The sequence below is a fragment of the Canis lupus genome, chromosome 28 (genome assembly GCF_003254725.2).
Source record: "Canis lupus dingo isolate Sandy chromosome 28, ASM325472v2, whole genome shotgun sequence".
Lineage (NCBI taxonomy): Eukaryota > Metazoa > Chordata > Mammalia > Carnivora > Canidae > Canis > Canis lupus.
In genome coordinates, this window is record NC_064270.1 from 33,001,390 (window position 1) to 33,022,892 (window position 21,503).

General features: G+C 43.9%; 1 long non-coding RNA gene across 3 annotated transcripts in view; it reads left to right on the forward strand.

Annotated features, from left to right (window-relative positions):
• The window catches only part of LOC118352691 (uncharacterized), an 88,251-nt gene that overhangs the window by 42,611 nt on the left and 24,137 nt on the right, over window positions 1–21,503 (forward strand). The window lies entirely within an intron of this gene.

Here is a 21,503-nt window from a genome sequence, read left to right on the forward strand (position 1 = left end):
GATGCGGGCAAGGCTTACGGACCTGTTCTTACTTAGCTGTGTGACCAAACCTTAGCTTGATTTCTTTGGGCCACCTTTTCTCATCTCTAAGTGAGACAACAAGGAAACAGAGGAGCCGTGGGAAGTGCTTCTGGAGGGGTGAGTTTCACAGTTATGTCTCCTGGTGTCTCTTTCTGACTCTTGGATTGGTCTTCCCCAATGGCTCAGCATTCAGCAAGTCAACATGTGTTTACATATTAACCTGCCATGCTGCTACACGCAGTATTCCGCTGTGGTTTTGATTGGTTTGGAAATGTAGCATTAGGCCTCATAACACTGTTTAAAAATAAATTCACAGACTCGGACACGACTGTTGGCAAAGGAAATCAGGACAGTAGATGAGCACTGAAAGGGAAAACACTGTGATAAAATTGGAAAAGTAAATTAGACTTTTACAGCCAGGAAATGAGACCAGCCCTAATTGATGCAGAGAGCTTTGCACGAACCCTCAGTGGCACACGGAGGCCTGCCCTTTCTGCTACAGCTGTCTCTTCCCCCAGTCCTGAGTCATCCTCAGCTGGCTCTGAGCTGCAGCCTTGGGTTTGGCAGCTTATAATGGGCAGTGGAATTAGATCTGACCTTTACAATTGTGGCTTTTTTTTTTTAATTATTAAATTTAAAAATGGTTAAATCTCAAATGAGCTGAAATCTTTTGTACGAAGAACCCGTCTATCATTGCTTTTGTCCATAAAATATATTTAACCTCAACCACGTAATTAACGCCAGTGAATCCGCCAGGCCAGTTGGGTTTATTATGTGAGCAGAGAGCTCAGCCGATCTCATTTGAAAAGGACAGTGCTGGTTCCCTCGCGGGCATTTTCTTGAGTTGCTTGGCAAAAGCTATACGCAGGAAGTTGAATTTTATCTGAATAACTTCCACTTTGCCTCCTCCTGTTCCCTCCACAATCCAGGTTGAGCAGAAAATGCTTCACAATTAGAGAGAAATGCCCTACAAAGGACAGCCAGGCTGACAGCACGTTCTGGGGGGAGAATATGTGTCAGGGGCAGGGAATCAGAGGACCCAAGTCCCACCATGAAGCCCTTATGCTAACTAAAGCCCAGCCTCAGACACCCAGCGGCAGTTTCCAAACAGGGCAGAGGGGAGTCTGTGGAAGTCCAATGGCATCACCAAAGGAGATTCTAAACATGGTTCCAGGAATTCAGGTTTCCCCGATGAAACTGAAAGGGCATTGGCTCAAGAGTCCAAGGGACTTGAATTAGGATTTATATCTTTGCTGCTTTTCGATGTATACATTTGGCAAGTCATTAAACTGCAATTTTTAAATTTATAAATAAAGGTAAAATAAATAAGTCTCTACTCTGCAGAGTTATTGTGGTTTAAATGGGATAGCATATGTCAGGTTCCTAGTGTGTTGCTTGGCATGTAGAAATCAGCTACTGTTCTTCTTTTTCTTTTCTTCCTCCTCCTTCTTCTTTTCCCTCCTGGAAAATGGGTCTGCCAGACCAAAAATAGCCAAATAAAAGTTGTGTGTGCATGAAGGGGGAGAGGGTGGCTTCCCTATCCAACAACAAGAGTTATTTGAGAGCTGCAGTCATTGTGAGGGTGTGCTACTGGCCCAACAACAGATGACACTCTAGGGAACCTGTGTAGAGCCCAGAAGAAGACCAGGCATAAATGGAACCACAGACCATGGTGGGTAGCATGGACTATTCAGTAAAAAGTGCTGGGAATGCTGGTCAACCATGTGGGAGAAATTGAATGAGATCCCTACCTCACGCCACATGCAAAAATCTATCCCAGATAAGTTACATATGAAAGGCAAAACTCGAATATTTTAAAAAGAAAATAGAGGATACTACTTTACAACCTCAAGGGAGGGCAGGGTTTCTTAAGCAAAGCACAAAATATTTTTAAGTTAGACCACATTCAAGTTCAGAATTTCTTTCACCAAAATCTTACCTAAACTATAACAAAAGATTAATCTATGGAATCTAGACAGATGGAAAATAATCAATCAATCAATAAAAAAAAAGAAACCCGATAGAAACATGGATGGAAGACCTGTGCGGACCTTTTACGGAAGAATAAATAGGATCGGCCAGTTGACATATGAAAAGATGCTCAATCTCATTCGTAATTAGGAAAATGCAAATTAAAGCCACAAAGGAACTATGTGAGGTGATGGATGTGTTAACTAACCTTACTGTGATAATCATTTCACAATGAATGCATAAATCACTGCCTCGTACACCTTAAACTTACACAATCTCAATAATTCTGGGTGAGGAAAGCATTATCAAATCACCAGCAACCTTCTACAACTAACCTACTCGTTCCACACGACCAGTCACTGAAGTTTTCTTTCTTTTTAAAATTTTTTCCTAAAAATAAAGCTATAACTGTATTTAAGCACCAAAACACATACACAAAAGCTCACAAAGGTCTTGCATTTTATTTTATTTTATTTTATTTTATTTTTTTAAATTTTTATTTATTTATGATAGGCACACAGTGAGAGAGAGAGAGGCAGAGACACAGGCAGAGGGAGAAGCAGGCTCCATGCACCGGGAGCCTGACGTGGGATTCGATCCCGGATCTCCAGGATCGCGCCCTGGGCCAAAGGCAGGCACTAAACCGCTGCGCCACCCAGGGATCCCCAGGTCTTGCATTTTATACTTGCCTGGTTGGCCGGAGAAGTCTGAGAGGATCACTTGTTACTGGGATGTGGAGACTGAGAACTCAGCACAATCGCTGGCAAGAGAGTAAATTGGAAAACCACTTGAAAAGCACGTTGGCATGGTCTTGTGAAGCTGAGCATGTGCATCCCCCACAACCCCGCTCATGTTCATATGTAGCAGGGCCCATGCCATGAGGACTTTCATGCAGCGCCACCGTAAAAGCAGAACACTGGAAACCACCATAGTGTCCCCTGATAAGAGACTGGTTAAATACACGAGGGACTATTTTATATATACGTGAAAGTGGATGAGCCACAGCTACCGAGAGACACCTGTATTGAGTCTTAGGAATTCACCGCTGATCGAGGAAAGCAAACTGTGGAAGACCGCATCAAGTAAAATGCATTTAAAAAAAAAATAAAACTAAAGAACCAATCAACACTAAAGAGTATTGTTTACATGGTGAAATGGCAAGCACGCAATTCAGATCCCTTTGGGAGAGGCAAGGGCGTGGAATTAGGATGGAGCAAAGAGGGGACATTACGCTGTTGGTAATGTTCTATTTCTCCAGGTGAGGGCTGGTTTTAAGACATGCATGTTACAACAATCACGCTTCACACTTAACATGTTTTGTGTGTTCTTTTGTGTGTCAGGTGGTATTTAATTAAAAATAGAAGTAGAGTGCCGTGGGGGAGACTAGGCCGTGGTTGGCTACAGGCGCAGTCCGGTTGGCGTTCTGGAAGGTGGGGAGTGAAGGGATCCCTGTGAAGTGTCACCCAGGAGGCTGCACTGGCTTGGGGGCCCGTGGGGGGCACAGGTGGGTGAAAAGAAGTGGGGGAGCTGGAGAGGGATTGCAGCTTCCTTCCAAGACCTAACAGGTTTGATGATGTCCTGGGGAAGGGGGAGCTGGGTGGGGGCACTAAACATGGAAGCCAGGGCTCTTCCAGCATGTTCCTAGATGAAAAAGAACAGAGCCTGGAGTTTCTGGTGAGGGGGTTTTTGCCAACGGGGGTCTCTTGGGAATCTCTCTTCCCACTTACTGTGCAATGTTTGTGTTGTACTGTGTTTGCTGTTATTAAACTCTTTAGCCGGGTTCCTGTGTGGCTCAGTGGTTGAGCGTCTGCCTTTGGTTCAGGGTGTGATCCCGGGGTCTTGGGATCGAGTCCCACATCAGTCTTCCCTAGGGGAGCCTGCTTCTTTCTCTGCCTGTCTCTGCCTCTCTCTGTGTGTCTCTTGTGAATAAGTAAATAAATAAAATCTTAAAAAAAAACTCTCTTGCATAAAAAATAAAGCTGCTGTGATAGGGGAGCGTCTGTGCGCTTTCACCTCAAGGCATGTACCTGTCGGTGGGGATGTGGAGCTGTAGGAGGGAGTGACGGGAATGTTCCATTTCCTATAGGCATGGGGGACACAGTGGTTTTGGGAGGGGGGCTAGTGAGTCTTTTGAAATATCCATTGTTTTAGAGAATTTTCAATGAAGCAAAATAAAACAATAACACTGAAGAGTATTCTTTCAATTTTAGGGCAATTTTAGAGTGAAGGCTATTCGCTCTGTGAAGTGAGGATCTGGCCCCAGTGGGGGAAGATGACATGACCGTTTCTTTGGCTCCCAACCCTCTGTGACCTTTCCTTCTGGGTGTGTTAAAAACGCCTGGCTCTTCAGTATAATGGACCTGAAGAAATGTGGCTAGTCCATTGTTTCAATTGAACATGGATTAACATCCCCGAAAGATGCCCTGACCAGACTGACGGTAATGCCTCTCACGGTCCCAGTGTGACATGGCACTGACCGGGAAAAGATGGGTCAGTGAAAACATTTGGAATTTGATGTGCTGTTTTCTTATTTGTTTATCCAGAAGAATCTCGGTTTGGGTTCTGCTCCTGGTCATTTAGCAAAGGTCTCAGTTTGATATATTGTCTTAGGTGACAAAAGGGGCAGAGGGGCCACCACATGCCCAGCAGAGGGCTAGTCTATTTATGCCAACATTGTTGAAACTGTGTGGCTTTTTTTTTTTTTAAATGCCATCCTAAGGAGATCACCAACACAGGTTAGCAGGAGGAGCTTACTGTCGGAAATCTGAATTTGATCGTTACCAGGGATTTTGCGTCTAACGGTGACATGAAAACCGGATTCTGACTCCCTCCCTCTGTCGTTTTCCTGTCAGCTTCCCTATTTAAGTCTGGTTAAAAATGTCTGCCCCAAATTGATCTGAGCAGGGCTCAAGGAATGAAGACAGTTTTCTGGCTTACTGCGGGTATACTTTAATTGCAAAACCTAATTTGATAATGTGTGGCTTCTCTGTGCTTTACAAAGACAGATTTTTAAACGTGCATAAGATTAGATTATAGGAAGCCTGGGTCAGTCCCCTCACTGCCCGCCCACCCCCAAATCCTTAACAATTTCCTAGTGCTTAAAATATGGGCAAGGTGGGCAGCCGGGGTGGCTCAGCGGTTTAGTGCTGCCTTCGGCCCAGGGTGTGATCCTAGAGACCCAGGATCGAGTCCCACATCGGGCTCCCTGCATGGAGCCTGCTTCTCCCTCTGCCTGTGTCTCTGCCTTTCTCTCTCTCTCTCTCTCTGCCTCTCATGAATAAATAAATAAAATCTTTAAAAAAATATATAGGCAAGGTAACAATGGACATTGTGCTTCCAGTGTGTGTGGTGGCTCTAAACAGTACTAACGGGCTTTACGCATGTTGGAAGCACTAGAGTCATGTCCGTATCACCGCATTAGCTAAAGGAAGGAAGCATCTCGGATCATTACTTAGGAAGATCTCTTCCGCAGTGACGGGCCGAAGCACGGGCAAGGCCTACCTTTCTCTCCCTCCATGGTCGGCTTGAGAGGTGGGAGTGTGGGTAGAAAAGCCTGGAAAACCGGAGGGCTTCTAATTGTGTCTTTACAGCCAACTAGGCTACCAAAATGATTGTCTTTTTCTCTCCAAGCCTTACTGACCTGTGGCTAATGAGATTTGTGCTTCGATTAGTTGTAGAACATAAATTAGCTAATCAATGGCAACGGATTCACATTATTTCTCATCCATGAGCTCTGTTGCAGTGATCTGTATTGAATATTCAAATCAATTTCGAATACTCCAGATGATTCGGTTAATGTGGCCCGCTGGAATCCAGAGGCCTCTGTAGGCTCGCCGGAGAGGGCCAGGCCAGGCCCAGCTAACACCCTGGCCTCTCAGGGCTTCCAGAGCTCAGCAGATTGCCTTGGGTTCCCTTACCCACAGGTAGAAAGTTGTGTGTAAAAGGCAAGAGAGACCCCGGGAGAGCACACAGCCCGAGGTGGCCTCTTCCCCGAAAAGGAACGGGGTTAAGCCAACATCAAAAAGTAGGTGAGCCAATCTCGGGCTTTTGAATACGCAGACTTTGCAAAGAGTGGGTCTCGGCTCCGCATCTTCCCTTTTCCTTACCAGAAAGCATATCTCTGCGCTTTGCTGTGGTTGTCTCGTCTGTACAATTAACCGGCATCTTGGCATAAAATGGGAAATTTGTACAGTCTTTAAGGCATCTGTGGGCTTTATGGTAGAAGTTCTGTTAGTACTGAAGCCACAGAAAATTAAATGTTCCCCAAAGAACTTCCAGATGTGCTTTATTCTAATGGGGTCATTATGCAGTAAATTAAAAGGCAGGGTAAATGGAACTGTAAAATTTAAATTACTCTAAAACCACATCTCTTTGCTTTGAGCATTCATTTGTGGGGTTGCATTTGCAATAAATGTGAATTAGGCAGCTGCAATAACTGTTAATCATATATTTATAAAATAGTAATGAGGAAATGAATAGCAGAGTAAGACAGCTGCACATTTCTCTAATAGTGTGTCAACTGTGAACATAATAAGATGTGGAACATTGTTTGGTGCTGGGCTGATAATACAGCTGAATGTAAGAGATCGCTTCAGCCTCTTAACTTTACATGAAATTATACATAAAATCCATAAAAGCCCATAATAATGCATTATGCCTCTGAATTGTATTCAATATTTTTCTTTGCTTTGATTTTCTGAAATGAGCTCTACTTTCACCAAAGCCATCTTCCAAGCATCAGTGAGGCTTTTGTTTCAGGCAGTGTCGGGCTTCGAAGATTGCAATTGGTTTTAAAGGAAGCAGGGCCAGTGCAGGCGAGAAGTTAATGGTGGGGCTTTGTTTTGCTCTCTCAGAGTTGCTGTGCATAGCCAGAGGCATGCCTTCTCCTGGGTCCTGGGCTAGGGCAGGGGGTGATGACAGGCATCCCCAGATGCCCCCTCCTCCCCCCATGTCAGGATTGTGGCCGAGAGGCCACTCCCAGTCCACCAGAGACCTTGGGCTGCAGGTGAGCTTCAGCTACTGTCCAGACAAGCATCTCCTCTGGGGACCAGGCTGGGGGCTCTTGTGGTGGAGAAAGGCTCACTGGTGGGAGCGGGGGGATGGCTGGTATTCGGAAGCCTCTGTGGCCTGGTGTTTGGACAGATCCCTTTGCAGTCACCATCTGGAAACTGGGGCCTTCAGATAGATTTCTCTCTGAGCGTCAAAAGGCAGGGAGGGGAAGGGACAGCATGATTGAGCGCTCACATGGAGAGCTGGGCCTGGGCTGATCTGCTCCACAGCATGGCTGGGATAAAGCAGGAGCTCCTTATAGAGCACTCAGGGCTCTGCATGGGCTGGGCCGACCAAATCTGTCCCATCCTCACATTAAACACCCAAAAAGCCACACTCTTGTGTTTGATGGCTTTGCATGTGCTATTCCCTTGGTCTGGAATCTTCTTGCCTGCTTGGTACACTCCAGTCATCCCCAAACTCCCCCCTCATGAAGCCTTCCCAGGCTCTTGGGCACCTTTTTCTTCTTCCCTGGTACTCATTGTACTATGTGTACATCTCCATTAAAACAGCAACCTCACTGCCACCCAGGGGTGTTGTAACTTGGCATCAGGGTTTCTCCCCTCTGACTAAGGGCTCCATGATTGCACCCTGAGGTTTAGTACTTGATATACCTTGTTTTGGAAGAATGAGTGGAGGATATAGTTACTGGGGATTGCTATAGGTTTGGAGAAAATGGCCTAGATGGGGTCCACATGAACTCTGTTGGTATTTCTGGAACTAGGGTGGGTTCCCCTTTCCTAAGGGCAGCCCTCAGCTCTTGGGCTGAAAGGTGGATGTCTGCAAGGGCTGAAGGAGCAATTGTGATGGATAGAGTGAGATGTTCAATGTGGGATGTTTCAAAATAGAATGTCAAGAGTCCATAACCACTCTCTCCACTGCACAGGACTTTCATAGGCCTTCACTGAATATAGTATATTGGAAGAAACTGGAGCCCACCATTCCCCACTGGGAGGGAGGGAGGGAGGGAGGGAGAGAGAGAGAGAGAGAGAGAGGAGAAGAAGAAGAAGAAGAAGAAGAAGAAGAAGAAGAAGAAGAAGAAGAAGAAGAAGAAGAGCAGGAGGAGGAGGAGGAGGAGGAGGAAGGGAGGAGGGGAGGAGGGAGAAGGAGATCATTACACACACATTGAATGTCCTAAACCATATTCATTTCCCAGTATTTCAGCGTTGCATTTTTAACCAATAATTTTTTTTATTACAAATATATAATTTGGCCATCATTACAGAAAATGTGAAAAATAGACTATGCACGAAGAAGAAAATAAACGTTACTCACAACCACCCCCTATCTGGAGATCATTCCTGTTAACATCCGACGCACTTTCTTCCAGTCTTTGTTTCATTTGGATTCGTATCCATGGATCCAAATACAATCATACTGTGCATAACATCTGAAACTGCTTTCCTATGTACAGTAGGACTATTTTTCATGCCATTAGATTTTCTTCCACCTCAAGATACGTCATTCAACATCATGCAACGTGCAACATAAGGAATTCCGTAATTTATGTAATAACCATTCTCCTTTGTTTAGAAATTCTGTAGCTTACTTAATCATTCTCTGCATGTTTAACCATTCTCGTGCTGTTTATTTAGCCATTCTTCATTTGTTGAATATTTATGAACATTTTTTGCTCTTTTAAATAATGTCATTAACACCCTTAAAAAACCGTGGCTAATTTCATAAATAAAGTACGATGCCTCGGTGTAATTTTATTTTTAGTTTATTTTATTTCTAGTAAAGTTGAATTTCTCTCTCTCTCTTTTTTTTTTGCTTACTTACATATATATATATATGTTTTTTCTTTTGAGATGATTAAGTACAGCCTTATTTAATTACGGAACAGGGCCAGCACCGAGTGTTTATGGGATGCATTATTCATTTAGTCTTTGTATTAACCCCATTCACAGACACTGTGGTCCGCATGGAATAAAGGGGACCACAGCCCAGCAGGGTTGAGGGTCCTCCCTGGGACACGGCGAGTAGGTGGTGGGGCCTGCTACATAGCAATGCATGATGCATCATTTTTCTGCTGGGATGCTGATGGCTTTCTCTTTAATTTAATGGAGCTGTTTGCATATTAAGTATTCAATTTTCTGGCCATGTACGTACAGTGTAGTCTTTTAAATGGAAGCTGTCATGTCCTAGGGAAGGAACTTCCCCAAGAAAACCATTGCTCTTCCCATGTGACTTTGTTCAGATTCACCTATTTAGTGGCTCTACTTTTTGGGTTCTTTCCTGTTGTCATCTTGTGATGTCTTCACCATTTGCAGGGTGGGTGGAATGATGACTATTGCTTGTCTCATTATGTGAGGAAATTGAGGACTGTCCAGTGTCAGAGATTTGGCAGGCAATCCAATTAAAAACAAACAAACAAACAAACAAACAAAACCACAAATAGCATTAACAACACAAACCAACAAATCAAAGGAACCAGAACAAAAAGATATCCTAATATGGCAAGTCAGTTGGTTTGAATTTTGGGTAGGCTTAACAGATAAAGTATAGAATACTCAGTTAAATGTGAATTTGGATAACCAATATTAAAATTACTAAAAGTGGTAAAAAGAAAAAAAGCACTTAAAAATGTTCTATGACTATTTGACGCATACTTCCCGCCCCCCAACAAAATTATTGTTGTTAAAGATTTGTTAGGAGCCTTTTAGACTTTTTTCAAATACAGTTTTATTGGGAGTCCTAACATATATAACAGATAAAAAGGGCATTTTAGCAGTATAAATTTATTTTAAAAGTTCAAATGAACAGTATTTTAAAATTGATCAATAAGAACCATAAAAATGTTTTGAATTTGGGTCTATGAGTTACCTTTGCAGCTTATAGCAGCCTCAGCTCCAATTCAAGTTAGATTATTCTTTTTCATGGTAGTGAATAAATTCTCTTGCAGATGGTAATTAAAAAAATAGCTTACCTTGAAATTGAAGGATACTCATCAATTAAACAGTACTAAAGGAGACTATTTATCCTGAAATGTGCTCAAAACCAAGTTGCAACACAGTTAATGCATTCGAGTATCTCCACTGCATTCAATTTTGGCAGGCATGTGGTTATGATAAAAAATATGAACAAAGATGAATTTGAATCAATTATAAAGACCCTCTGAGTCCTCAGAAGGGACCCATCCTAGAGTCAGACTTGGCGTAGGCTGCTCTCATCCATGGCTCTGGACGATGAGACTATGTTGTGAGGGGCTGGCCAGTGCCCAATACAAAATTGTCGGTTAGCTTGGCATCAAGAGGCTCTTCTTGAAGCATGTGCCCAAGGCTTGCTGTAGTAGCATCAGCGCTGGCTCCGAGTGAAGGCCTGTGTCATAGGAGCCTGTCCATGCCCGATCATGGTCTGCTTTTCCCTCTGGAATAGACATGAGTACCACTTACTGAGCAACTGCTAAGTGCCAGGCCTTGTGTGGTGACTTTACATCATTGGAAATGTACTGTGATGGAGAAATAAAGTGTGCTTACATTACTCCCAGGCAGAGGAGTGAGTGTGACTGGAAGGGACACTCCGGAAAGCCTATTAGGGTGGGTGACCAGAGCTGAAGGGCTTTCTGGGAGGGTGGGTCTGGTAAACCACATAGGCTTGGTTTTCACGAGTGGGCTACTCCTCTGCAGAGTGGGACACTGTCCCATGGCCTCCCTTCTGCATCCTCCCTACTAAGCAAGGCAAGATATGGCTGTGATGGCACCAGAGAATATTCATCAAGGAGCAAACGCATAGTCTAAAACATTGTTAGCCTGTTGGGGTATGTGGCCCTATCAGTCCAACCCTATTGGAGCGTGAGGAGAGCAGTAGCTTGAAGAAGGCTGATGTCAGAGGCCACCTCTTATAACTGTGAGCCAGGCTCTTAACCTTTCTTTTTTTAAATTATTTTTTATTAAATATTTTAAATATTTATTTATTCATGAGAGACACAGAGAGAAAGGCAGAGACCCAGGCAGAGGGAGAGGCAGGACTTGATCATGACCTGAGCCAAAGACAGAAACTCAACCACTCAACCACCCAGGCGTCCTGGCCCTTAACCCTTCTGAAGTTCAGTGTCCTCACCAAAAAAAAAAAAAAAAAAAAGGGACAAACAGCAACAGTGGTGATCATAGTCACCAGTTAGAGGGAATACCTTCTTGTACTACATGCTGGACACAGTGCTGAAAGTGTTTCCTGCATTAATTTGTGTAATCTTCACATCTCCCCTCCCTATGGGATAAGTAATTTTATCACCCTGGTTTATAGATGAGGAAACAGAGGCACACAGGGGTTAAGACCCTTACGAGGTCACACAATGGGCAATCTGGCATCCCCATTCATGCTCTTAATTTTCATGTTCTTCTGCTTCTGTGCCAAAAGTGTCTTGGGGTGTCTTCCAGGCCGATTCTCTGCTGCTCTGAGAATTGCCACCCCTGCCCCATCTCCATATGTTCTGCAGCCATGTTTATGCTGTGATCTGTCCCCTGGCCATGGATTCAACCACAGGGGACATCAGGCCCAAGCTGGGCCTTATGTTCTCTCTAAGAATATGGAGTTGGGACTCTGGGATAGAAGTTGATCTCCACTGTTTACTTAGACGCGTGGACCAGGTGGTAGGGGATGTCTCTGTTTTCCCAATGTCCAAAGCAGAGAAAGGAGGGAATGGGTATCCAATTTCTCCAAAGAAAGGGGTTCTTTTTAACATTAAACAGTGTCTGTGGACAGGACTTCTGATACTCTGATCTTGGAATGAATGATGATTTAGGATGCTTTAAAAGTCAATAGGTAGTAAACCTTAGCATCCTTCATGGATTAAGGTTAGTCAAGGTGGAGTCTCTGCACTGTGTTAACTTGGCGGGAGTATTCTTTATTTCATGGAGAAGATGCTATGCCCACGAGGCCATTTTTCTTCATGGGGGTGCATAGGGATCCCAGGGAGACTCCCCGACAGAGCCCGTCTCCCCAGGAACCTCAGTCACATGGCTTGAGTTCCATTAGTGACGTTCTGGTGGCAACAAAGGAGACAGGTTGCACAGGTCGCTGTGGGCCTTGGTGGAGGACCGCTAATCCCCCCCCAGATCACTAGGCTTTGAATCTCTGTTTCTTTCTTTTTGTGTATCGGCTCCATTTAAAGTGATTAAAGTGGAGATCTGATTGGATAAGGTCATCCAAATTCCGTAAACGCCACTTCCACACAAATGAACGCTTGCAATCAATTTAATTTTTCAAATAAAATGATTAAATTCTATTATTGTCAGATCATTTTTTATTAAGAAAAACCTTTTAAAATGTTAATTATAGGGCCCCTTGAAACACTTTTATCTTCCCCGACTTTGCTCCTCGGCGGGACGTGTCTGCTTGTTCTCAACACCAACCAAAGGGAAACGTGGGCTTCCCTATTTTACAGCTGCAACTGTTCTCCTTCGCTCTAATATTTATGTGAATTTAACTTTAATTTTTCTGCCTTTCATCTTCTGAATTAGTCGCATAATGCACAGATCACTCCTTCACCGCTTCCTTCCTGTTTATTTGCCTTAACAATAGATTCATTAACTAGATTTGGGTGCTCAAGCCATGAGACCACATCCATTTCAAAGGAAGATTTAATGGCATTTCATATTTTTCTACATTAAGGAAGATTAAAGTATATTACAATACCCTTTACTGCCCTATTTTCTTCATTTTAGAAGTGGTCAGTTTTAACATTTTTTTCCCCTCTCTTTCTTTCATCTGCAGTGTTCGATAAATTGTCCGGGCCTTTCAGATGATAGTCCCAGCAAATTGAGTTCTATATTACAACTCGGACGCATTGTTTAGCCCATCAGCAGTCAGATAAAGCACCCCTATTCACACAAGACATCAAAAGAACAAATATATGTTCGAAGTGGGTAAAAAGAGGACTGAGGCTCAGATACTTCATTTTCTTAATTGTTAGTGATTATTGGGCTAGTTTCAGGGTGATCATTTTGCTAACGCTGAGCCTAGACTTATTTGCCTGATGTAATAGTGCTGTGAAATCTATATCCGTGTCTGCATAGATCTGGATCTGGATTCATGACCACGGATGACACCATTTGCAGACAGGGCAGGTGCAGCATCTTTTAATAGCCCGAGGGGCAGGCATACTCACATTTTAATAGTGGGCAGTAATGGGAAATGTGGGATCCGGACTCAGGCCTTTTTATTGCAGTTCTGTACCACCTTGTGAAATAGTCAGGAGACTTTCAGGCATTCTCAAACTAGAACAAGGGAGATATTAAGATTTAAGCTTTTTTAGTTTTATTTTTCGTAAGGTAGGGGGGTCAAAGCTGTCGGGTAGCCCTCAGGCCGAAGTTTTATTCGGGTGTGCCATCTATCAACCCAGATGGTCACAGGAAGCCCTCCCCCATCTCAGTAAATGCGGTGCAACCTCGCTGGACACGGAGTCTAAACAAAGTTTGGAGATGTTGGCACGATGTGGGAGGAAAGGGCAGAAGACAGATTTTATGACAGTACAATCATGGGGTGTGGGTTTTAGGCAATAAGCAGGTAGCCTAGTTTTCTCAAAAGAAAAAAGAAAATAATGGAAAAGTGTAACATTCATTCGGAGGCCTCAAAGGCATAAAAAACCCAATTCCAACTGTTATAGGTCCCTGCAGGAGTCTACAAAAGAACTAAGCTTTTTAAGTAAGAAAACTAGATTCTGGCCCACAGGGCCCTGTCACTGCTGCTTAATGGATGAAACTCTTTGGATATAAATATGCTGTTTACTTCTCAGCTTCAGCTTTCATAAAATATAACCTTTTTATGATTTACGACCCACAGAAAAACTGGAGGATGGATTTTTAGCTCTGAATTGGTTGGGTGTCAACAAGAAAAATATAGACAACATATCGAAGTAGCGGGGTGTTAATGCCACACAAAATGATGAAATTATTTTTGTTTAGAAAAGTTAAGTTTGTTCTTAAAGTTGTTGGTGGATGGCAGTTGTGAGAGGCAGGGCTCATGAAAACCTATGAAATGTCTTCCATTTTCTTGTGCTTGGCCAATGGCTTACACGTCTGGTCATCTAGACTTCAGTCTTCAATCAGTAATGTCTTCTCGAAAAGTTTAGGCTAGCCACGGAGTCTTCAAAAGTGGGAATGGTCCTTCTTTGTCTGTATCACTCACTGCTACATTTTTGGTTGTGTTTTCCAAGATCAACGTAGGAGCTGCCCTGATCCTGCACAGAAGAGATGACTAAATAAGACTTTTTTTTTTTCACACAGATGACCCCAGAAATGAAAACCAAAAGCCAAGTTAAGCAAACAAGTTAAACCCTCAAATAAGCAAGCGACCAAAAGCAAAACCCTCAAATCAAAAGCAACCACAAATTCCCCAGTGTATATTCACAAAGACCAACCTAGTCCTCAAACACTAGACTGGAAAAAGATTGCATGCTCATTTGTCATTCAGGGATTTCTATTTGTTTTATGGATTTCTTGTCTGGCATATAAAGATATATATATATAAATATATATATATGAATATATATTTATATGAATATATATATTCATATATATAAATATATGAATATATATATAAAGATATATATATAAATATATATATGAATAAAAATATATATGAATATATATATATAAAGATATATATATAAATATATATATATGAATATATATTTATATGAATATATATTTATATATATATTTCTGGCAAGAGTGGAACCACCACATGGAAATGTTTGGAGGTCAACACCATTATGGAATAATAAGGGAGCAGAAGAAATTCAGGATGGCCAGGGTATAGAGTATGCTTCGATTGAGCATCAGATCATAGTTCAGAATGGTGTCTCCCAATCTTTAGTGAGTGTGTATGTGTGGAGGTGTGGGGTAGGGTGTAGGCAAGAGCTCTTGAAAAGTATAGATTGCTGAGTTCCAACCAGAGAAGGTGCCGGACCCTTTTCCCCACCTCCCATAGCCCAGCACACAAGACCCAAAGCTGCTAGTTGGAGATCATTCCGAAGACCCATGAGAACACACCTCCGAGGCAGAACCTTGCATGAATCCCCACTCAGAGCAGATAAGGTAGACCTGACATTGGCCCAGACAGTGTCCAGGGATCATGGCAAACCTTGAGGGGCAGTTCTTTGTAACCTCATAATCCCAGGAGGGTCTCCTTCAACCCTAGAGGCCAACTTTAATTCTCAGACGTCTCCTAGCACAGACCGAGAGGTTCATTCTGCCCTCCGTACAAACAGCTTCCATTTACTCAGCCCACATTGGGTCCTTGCCTAACCTTGTGGCATGGGAGGGACGTAGTCATGTTGAAGACCTTGTTTCACCAGTGGAGGCTCCCAAACAGTATTTTGTTACTTTTCCAATTTAAATGAAATTAACTCCAATCCTCATGGCTCCAGTTTTAAGAATGCCCTTCTTTGCTTTCCAGGGACCTTCCTCCCAGGAATGCAGGGTCCATGTGTAGGCCAAGGGATCAGTCCTGTGATTGTCTCCTTCCTATATTTTATATCAGTTATCTGGACATGACCAGAATTGCACATGGTATCTAAAGCATCACCATTGCCGTCGTTGTGGTCATCATCATCATCATTATTATCATCACCGTCACATCTTGAGAACTGTTTAATGTACACAACTGCACGTATCCCCGGAACAATCCTGAGGGATCTGTGGTGTGGGATGATTGCCTCCATTTTACAGGTGCAGAAACTGAGATTTAGAGGTTATAGCTTGGTCAGGATGACACAGAAAGTGCGATCTCTTGCACACAAAGAAGCTAGCTGCCCCTGGCAAAGAGATGTCAAGAACAAGAGCTGAGAATGTTTTGGGGTGAGGACACCAAGCTGGCAGGCTCTCTCTGCTGCATAGCAGTGCCTTGCAGAGAAGGATATACCAACTACCAGATCTGTTCCAGATGAGCTAGCTGCCCTTAATTTCTCTGGGTCAGGGAGAAGGACCCATCCAAGGGGGTGGGCACAGGCTGCAGAGCTGGGAAGACAGAAGTCTCTTTGCCATCTTCAGGGCTCAGTCTAGAAATTCTGGGTGGTCAAGGAAGAAGGAAGCAGGTTTGACTCAGACTGGGGAGATGCTGAGGGCGGAGCTGAGGGCTACTTATGTGGGATCTCTTCCCTAGGATCCTGACAATGCCCTTGAATTATTCTTCCCCAAGACCTGGGTCGGGAAACTTGCTAAGCATTCTGAAAGCACTGATAGCTCAGTGTGGCCCTCAAGAGAGGTTTGCAGACCTGTCGTGGGAGGGCCTGCAAACGGGTGGGGGATGAAGTGTCCTCACTGCTCGGGGCCGCAGGGCTTTGGGTATGAGGAGCCAAGATGGGCTTCCCTTTGTGTGTCCTACTATGGTGCTGGGCATCCTGGTATATATTAAAAAAATGGAGATGAGCACCTTTCCTGCCCTTGGGGAGAGGATGTGTGTGGGAGAGTGTGTGAGCATTTCACCTCCGGTGAGAGGTCACATAATGCACTCATCAGAGGAGCCCGTGAGGCACCAGCCCAGGAATCACCCAGGTGAGGGTCTGAGGACCAAATGGGGCACAGAGTGGGGGTTGGATGGAGGAAGGAGGCCTCTTTAGACTGGGATGGGCAGCCTGGCTCTGGGCTGGGGTGAGGCAGGACGTGGGGTGGAGGTGCTGGTGGGACCACGCTGGGGAGCTGGGGATCAGGAGCCAAGGCAGGAGCCGACGTCGAGTGACACAGCTGTTGAGAAGCCAGCAAGAGGTTTAATCTCTTTCAGTCTCACTCCCTTCATCTAAAAATGGGGCTCATAACATGTCCCTTCACACACAGCGGTCGCAGGCAAGGTGGGAGTTGTTTTCTTAGTTGAATTAGTTCTGGTCTTGGTTTTAGTCTCTTCCAGTGTGAATTTCCAAATGAGGGCCTGGGGGTGCGCAGTAAATATTTGTTAAGCTCTTGAAGAGGGGAGCAGGGGCTCTTGTGGCCTGCAGGACAGGCTGGTTATAGGGATCGAGGAGCCCTGCAGGCTCGTCTAGATGTGAAGTGACAGCCAGAGTGGATGGGGGTCAGTCAGAGGAGGAGAAGGTGGGCTGAACAGAAGTAGTGGGAGGGGGGTGGGAGGGGGAGAGGCCATTCTGGGCTCTGTTCTCATTATGCCAGAGGTTCCAGGGTGACTTTGGGTGAGTTCCTGAGTCAGTTTCCTTGACTAGAAAAGGCTCTTCCAACTCTGATATGTGCGTTTGGTGTTCAACTACCATTGACCCAGCCTGCTCCCTGCCAGGCCCTGTCACCCAGGCCACCACGTTGTGAGATAACTGCCCATTTTACAGATATGGAAACCAAGACCAGGGTGCAAGCCTGGCAGTCCACAAATGCAGTGCTGTGTCCTGCTCTATCATTTTTGGTGGTACTCCATGGTCATAACCCCACAACCAAGGGATGTCGCCGTGCCAGGTTACAACAGGAACCTCAGGGGCGACCACAGAGCCATGGTCCCAGTGCTAACTAGCTCCCAGCTTCTTGTTAACCATTAGCCTGGTGCCAAGAAGTCCATGTTAGCATGTTTACGAGAGGTGGAGTGCAGAGCACTCCTAGGGGCCTGTGAGCCGTGAGTCTTTCTGCATCAGAGGACAGTGGGCCAGGTGATCATTTCTGTCTCCTGCTCATTTCAGGATGTACTTGGTCCTGGAGAACTAAGATGAAGCTGGAAGTCAGGCCATTTGTCCCACAACAAAAGTCTCACATTTTTTCCCTCTCTTCCCCTTGGAATTCTTTCATCTTGGCTCAGAGGGATGTCTTTGGAAGGTGGGAGCTCAGACTCCCATCTCCTAGGGCTCCTTCTGTTGAGCTTTTAGGAAAATCCATTCCCATCGCTTTTTGACCTTCAGCTGTCCTCAGAATCCCAGACCCAGTTTCCAGCCTGGCCATGACACAGCCAACTAATATCCAAAAGGAACAATTGGTAGGGAAAAAATTTCTTGGTGCTTTAATTAAAAATCCATGTTTGGCATGTGTTCAGAGGCATATTTTTGCATCTTAAAATGTTCCTTTTTCCCTTTGTAGTTGGGCTTTGCTTATAAATAGAGCTGGCTCGGAGTCACATTAATTTAATTTTATCTGTGATCCAGATCAGCCTAGAATGCTATTAATTTGGAGTTGACTGCCAGCAGAAAACAGCATTCACTAATATCCACTTTTTAGCTAGGTAATCGTGTAGTAATTAGGATGCGTGTTGTACATAATCTTGATTTAAATAATCCTCGGTTAGTTTTTTGTCTACACAGATAAAAAAGCTATTTTGTCAGTATTTTGGAAGTAGGAAATCATCTTGATTATTTTAATCAAAATCAGCATTTGTGAATTGTGGCATTCTTTTAGGAACAATTAGTGTACAAGGCAGAGATTTGTCTCTCTGCCCTGTGTTGTAGATCTGTCTTGAATGCATTAAGATAGAGCAGAAGTGGCAGTCTTGAGGCCCCAAACACACACATCCTGGCCTCATCTCTAGGTCTTGGTGGCCTGAGGGTGAGCTTCGGAGGCAATCCCATGTGATCTCAAACTCCAGCTCTGTCACTCAGGAATGGGACCTTGGCAAGTACTTCTGTTTCCTCCTTTATCAATGGGGAGACTGATACCTGCCTTGGGATTAGTTATGGCATGTTGAGTTCCCTCCGTCCAGTGTCATTTCTTTATGCTTTATACGTTCTCTGTTGCATCTACTCAGCTCAAAAGCAGCCACAGACAATACGGAGATGAATGGGCATAGGTTCAGTCCACATGTCAGTTTGCCAAACTCTGGCCTCCAGCAAGGCTTGGAATCAAATGGACACCATTCAGAATCCGGTCTGACACTCAGCTATCACGTGTGACCTGTGACAAAGTATGTAATATGTCCTTTTTTCCACATGAACCACGAGGTTAGAACAAGGATGAGATGAAGTACAGAGGAAAAGCTGGGATCCCTGTGTGGCGCAGCGGTTTGGCGCCTGCCTTTGGCCCAGGGCGCGATCCTGGAGACCCAGGATCAAATCCCACGTCAGGCTCCCGGTGTATGGAGCCTGCTTCTCCCTCTGCCTGTGTCTCTGCCTCTCTCTCTCTCACTGTTTGCCTATCATAAGTAAATAAAAAAAAAAAATTAAAAAAAAAAAAAAAAAAAAAAAAGAAAAGCTGTTAGCACAGAGCCTGGCACATAGCTCAATAAGTAGCCACTAATATTCTTACCATGATGGCCTGTGTCTCTTGAGCTTCACCCATGTCTTTCCTTTGATGTATAGAAGGTGACACAGGGGAAGTCACAGAGCTCTGGAAGCTCTATGGCTGGAGAGGTTGGTGCGGGAGTGTGGAACGCTGGGGACCACTCCCATGACCATCGCTCAGCTTGGCAGAGTTGGTGATCACTTGTAACATGTGTCCTTTGCAGTCTATTTGTTGCCACCATGTTTGTCACATTTTGGTGCTGGTGATCTTAAAACAGCCCCAGATGCAGTGAAGTGCTGTGTGGTGTCCCTAAGCATAACAAGGTTGTAATGTGCCTTGTGCTAGGTAAGTTTCATTCAGGCACAAGTTACAGGGCTGTTGGCTTGGCCGTGAGTTTAAAGTTAACGAATAAACAACACATATTAAATAATATGTCTTTAAACAGAAATACACATAAAACAAAATATGTATTTACTGATTTTTGAAAATATGCCCAGAGGCTCCTAGGGACCTAACTCTGTATTTCCCATAGGAGCAGGGGTTTAATATTTGCTAATTCAGTGTTTGTGGTGACTTTATCGACTATGAATACTACAGATAATGAGTATCTACTGGATTAGGTCATTGTATACCTTAGCAAGAATGATTCCAGTTGTATAATAAGAGTAGGAACCAGATGATGGTGTTTTGGGGATTGTATGGGAGGAGTAGAAATGTAGAGAGCAAATGTAGACATGTCCTTTGCAAAATTAAAGTGAGAAGGGCAAGAGAAGAGAGATTGTTTTACACATGGTACATGATCTGGAAATGATTGTCCATTGAATTGAGAGAGAAACCTGAAATTTAAGTTCCTTAATGGATCCTTTTGTTTTACATTAGCTGGACTCTTCCTGTCACTTTGGAGAATCTTTAAACTTAATTAAATCATTTAGTTTCTATCAAGAATTACCCTGAAGTGCATTACATGGAGTTGCCTTATTATGAGATGATATCTGGAGCTAGAACTTTGTGGCTCTCCATTTGAGACTTTTATTTGAATATCGTGTTTTTAAAACCTGTTCGGTTAGAGTTGCCAGATAAAACATCAGATGCCCAGTTAAATTCAAATTTCAGATAAACAACAAATATTTCCTTAGTGTAAGTATGGTCCATGTGTGACTTGCAGCATCTGGCAACTCTGTATGATGCCTTCATAAATTTGGTCTCTTTGTTTGGATTGGTGTCACTCTGGTGTCTGTGGAACTCCTATTTCAGGGGAGTAGAGGGATTTGGGATTTCACCTGCCCCTCTCCCTCAATAAATTCCAACCTGACACATAGTCCACCTTTTAAGTTAGACTATTGCAAATATATTAAAAATCCAGCTTGCCAAGCATAGATGATAAACTGACATTCAGAAAGAAACCTGATTTCATTGTCATTTCCATGGCATTTATTCCTGGTAGCACACAAAGGAATGAGGCATACTTGATTATGGTTCTGGAAACCTGCAGATCATCTCGCCTTTGCTCCTGGCCTGCTGTGTGACCTTGGGTAGGTCACTTCATTCTTCTGAGTCCTAGTCTCTGGAAGTCAAGACATTAAGTGGGGGTGGTTCCTAAGGCCCATTGCAGCCCCAAAGCCCAATGAAGCCTTGAAAAATAGGCAGATAGGATGGTCTTAATTTAAAAACTAGAATTTTCCCATCTGGAAGGGAACTGACTTGATCATGATCAAAAAAAAAAAAAAAAAAGATGCATTTTATTTGTTTCCTAAATGCTTAAAAACATGATTGACTGTAAGAAAGAAAAATCCCGAAACCCTTAAGGAAACATTACATTTTATGGTGTATCCTCTTTTCCATTGAGGAAACATTTGCAATCTGTTTGGGGTAGAGTAGTGTCTGAATCATTACTGCGACTCTGCACCAAAATCAAGAATTTTCTCCTGCTGGAGAGTGCCAGAAACAGATGCTGCTGCTTCTGGGGAGCTATGCAAATTGGTCCTGGCTCACAAACCTGTAGAGGCCAGCAAGGCTGAGGCCAGGGGCCACACACAGGAGTAATATGCATGGATGGTGACAGCAAAAACTTTCTGGTGCCCAGTGCTTCCTTTGTCTCCAGGCACTGGACACACTTTGTCTCTGATTCTGACTCTGGTGGCCAGCACACGGTAATCCACATGGCAGTGGCCTCATTTATTTCTCTCTTCTTGTCCGGAAGAGAGTTGGATTGGGGGACCAGGTTGGGGGAAGAATGCTTCATCTACTGAGGCTGGAGAAGAGAGATAAAATGCCTATTATCCTTATTCTAGGGATGACAAGGGTGAGGCTGGGAGAGGTTCC